Below are 3,392 nucleotides of genomic sequence, written 5' to 3'. Positions count from 1 at the left end.
GTCACAGGATCAAATCACCTCAGTGGATCCATTAAATTGATGGTGTTGTTTTACTCGTTCAACAGTGCACCACAAACTGGTCAAAGGTCGTGGTATGTGCTTTCTTGTCTGAGGGAAAGTACATGTAAAAAAAATCCCTTGCTGCTAATGTTAAAAGGTAACGGGTTTCCTCAGATGACTACGAGTCAGAATTACCAAATGTTTGATATCCAGTGGCCGATTATTAATTTATCAGTGTGCTCTAGTGGTGTCGTTAAACAAAACAAACTTTAACTTTTACTATTATGTGAAAAAACAATTCGCAGCGGGTTTTAATTTTTGTTTTTGTGGCGTCGTGGTTAGCGATCGGTCTACAGGCTGGTAGGTACAGGGTTCGGATCCCAGTCGAGGCATGGGTGTAAACCACTTGCACCGACCAGTGATCCATAACTGGTTCAACAAAGGCCATGGTTTGTGCTATCCTGCCTGTGGGAAGCGCAAATAAAAGATCCCTTGCTGCTAATCGGAAAGTGTAGCCCATGAAGTGGCGACAGCGGGTTACCTCTCAAAATCTGTGTGGTCCTTAACCATACGTCTGACGCCATATAACCGTAAATAAAATGTGTTGAGTGCGTCGTAAAATAAAACATTTCTTTCTTTCTTTCTTTTCCAGCCCCATAAGTAGCTATGGTTTTCCTATTGTCAATATTAATTACATTCTGCTTTCCTCAGTAAGATCGGCTTTTATGACCCTATTAAAACGGAAAACTGTCTTGCACACAAAACGAATTGTACACACAACTTAACGGTCATTTATTGTTAAAAGAATGTAATCAAATATATTAATATTCTCCTCTCATTGACTGTATTTATTGGATGAATATGAATATTGCTAAAACGCAAACATATACAGAAATATATATATAAGAAACATTCAAATTTGAGAAACACATAATCTAACATAAATATTGTAAAACTGCCTTTTAAAAAAGAAATATCTATAAAATAGATACACACATAAAATATTCGAACAGCATATGAACAAGCAAACAAACGAAAAAATAAATAAAGTAATGAATAAATAATAAATAAAATAAATAAATGCTTAATTATCTCTTTAAAATTCAATGTCCAAAAATAATTAAATATATAATATAATATAATATAATATAATATAATATAATATAATAACAACAATAATACTTATTATTATCCAGAAAATATACAATACCATTCATTTCTGTTCTTTAAAGAAATATTATATCGTCTATTTTTTAAAGAAAAAAAAACAGTAAAAAAAGAAAATATTAAACAACACTAGTAAGACGAAGCCTACCTTGTGTGTAGCGGTGATTAAAATGCCTTAAAACTGTCTTGTTAGAACTCTTCGACTGCACTGGACGTCTCTGCCGCGCTGCGCTGATCTCAATGCTGCCTCGGTACGCACACTATCACTCTACTGCCCGCCCAGTGGTTCGTTCGTTCGATCAGGTATTCCTTGGTAAATTCCGCCACGCAGCGATTCGCCTCTGTTTCTAGCGCTCTCTCTTTCTCACTTAGTCTCTCTTTCTCGGTTTTTTTTTTTTATTATTTTTTTTTTATCCTCCTCTTATGATTAATGATTCTCGTCTGCTCACAGATCCAACTTGCCAGTCTTGGTATCCGATAAACGTCAGAACTTTATTTAGATTTGTTCAACTTGTCTAACGTGGTCGTTATTTAGCTTCTTGTGGGGGGTTTTTTGTTTGGTTTTTTTAAGTCATTTATTTCGTTTCGTTAAAAGATGGGCATCACTTTTGAAATATTGACCCGGGGTTGTATGAAGTTAATTTCATCCGTTTCGCTATTGGAAGATACATCATTCTACTGTTTGATCGAATGACGTATTAATTTAATAGTCCAGTCTTACAAAGAAAGGTTGCTGCGGCTTTTCCGGTATGACGTAATTATGTAACTATTAGTTTGCGGAACACCGGGGGTGGGGTGGGGTGGGGTGGGGTGGGGGGGGGTGTCATGTAGTAATTTGGACTCTTAGTACTTAGAGTGCGGGATGTAGCCCAGTGGTAAAGCTTTCGCTTGATGCGCGGTCGATCTGGGATCAATCTCCCCATCGGTGGGCCCATCGGACTATTTCTGGTTCCAGTATATCAAAGACCGTGGTATGTACTATCCTGTCTTTGCTACTAATGGAAAAAAATGTAGCGGGTTTCCTCTCTAAGACTATACGTCAAAAATGATAAAATGTTTGGCATCCAATAGCCGATGATTAATAAATCAATGTGCTCTAGCGGTGTCGTTAAACAAAACAAACAAACTTGGTCTTCAGAGGAAACTCGCATTTTATGTCGATTAGCAGCAAGCGATCTTTTATATACACTTTCCAACAGATGGGATATGCCATGGCACGGCCTTTGATATGTTAGTCGTGGGGCACTGGCTATAACGGAGAGGAAACTCGCATTTTATTTCGATTAGCAGCAAGCGATCTTTTATATACACTTTCCAACAGATAGGACATGACATGGCACGGCCTTAGATATGTCAGCCGTGAGGCACTGGTTATAACGGTAAAAACCAATCAGAGAATGGTTCTAACGAGGAGATTCACAAACATCAGAGAATGGATCCACCAAGGAGATTCACAAACATCAGATAATAGATCCACAAAGGAGATTCACAAACATCAGAGAACAGATCCACCAAGGAGATTCACAAACATCAGATAATAGATCCACAAAGGAGATTCACAAACATCAGAGAACAGATCCACCAAGGAGATTCACAAACATCAGAGAACAAATTCACCAAGGAGATTCACAGCATCAGATAACAGATCCAACAAGGAGGTTCACAAACATCAGAGAACAGATCCAACAAGGAGGTTCACAAACACCAGAGAACAGATCCACCAAGGAGGTTCATAAACATCAGATAATAGATCCACCAATGTGGTTCACAAACACCAGAGAACAGATCCACCAAGGAGATTCACAAACATCAGAGAACAGATCCACCAAGGAGATTAACAAACATCAGAGAACAGATCCACCAAGGAGATTCACAAACATCAGATAATAGATCCACAAATGAGATTCACAAACATCAGAGAACAGATCCACCAAGGAGATTCACAAACATCAGAGAACAAATCCACCAAGGAGATTCACAACATCAGATAACAGATCCAACAAGGAGGTTCACAAACATCAGAGAACAGATCCAACAAGGAGGTTCACAAACACCAGAGAACAGATCCACCAAGGAGGTTCATAAACATCAGATAATAGATCCACCAATGTGGTTCACAAACACCAGAGAACAGATCCACCAAGGAAATTCACAAACATCAGAGAACAGATCCACCAAGGAGATTCACAAACATCAGATAATAGATCCACCAAGGAGATTCACAG

General features: G+C 38.3%; 1 protein-coding gene across 1 annotated transcript in view; it reads right to left on the bottom strand.

Annotated features, from left to right (window-relative positions):
• LOC121367581 (calmodulin-like protein 7) overlaps positions 1–1,547 on the bottom strand; it is a 68,547-nt gene extending 67,000 nt beyond the window's left edge. Inside the window, exon 1 of the mRNA XM_041491855.1 lies at positions 1,316–1,547. The gene's annotated coding sequence lies outside the window, so the exon portion shown is untranslated. The remainder of the gene's footprint in view (positions 1–1,315) is intronic.
• Between the last annotated feature and the right edge of the window lie 1,845 nt (positions 1,548–3,392).

Source organism: Gigantopelta aegis, chromosome 1, assembly GCF_016097555.1.
Source record: "Gigantopelta aegis isolate Gae_Host chromosome 1, Gae_host_genome, whole genome shotgun sequence".
In the NCBI taxonomy this organism is placed as follows: domain Eukaryota; kingdom Metazoa; phylum Mollusca; class Gastropoda; order Neomphalida; family Peltospiridae; genus Gigantopelta; species Gigantopelta aegis.
Note: the sequence above shows the minus strand (reverse complement) of the source record. Positions and strands in the feature narration are given on the sequence as shown.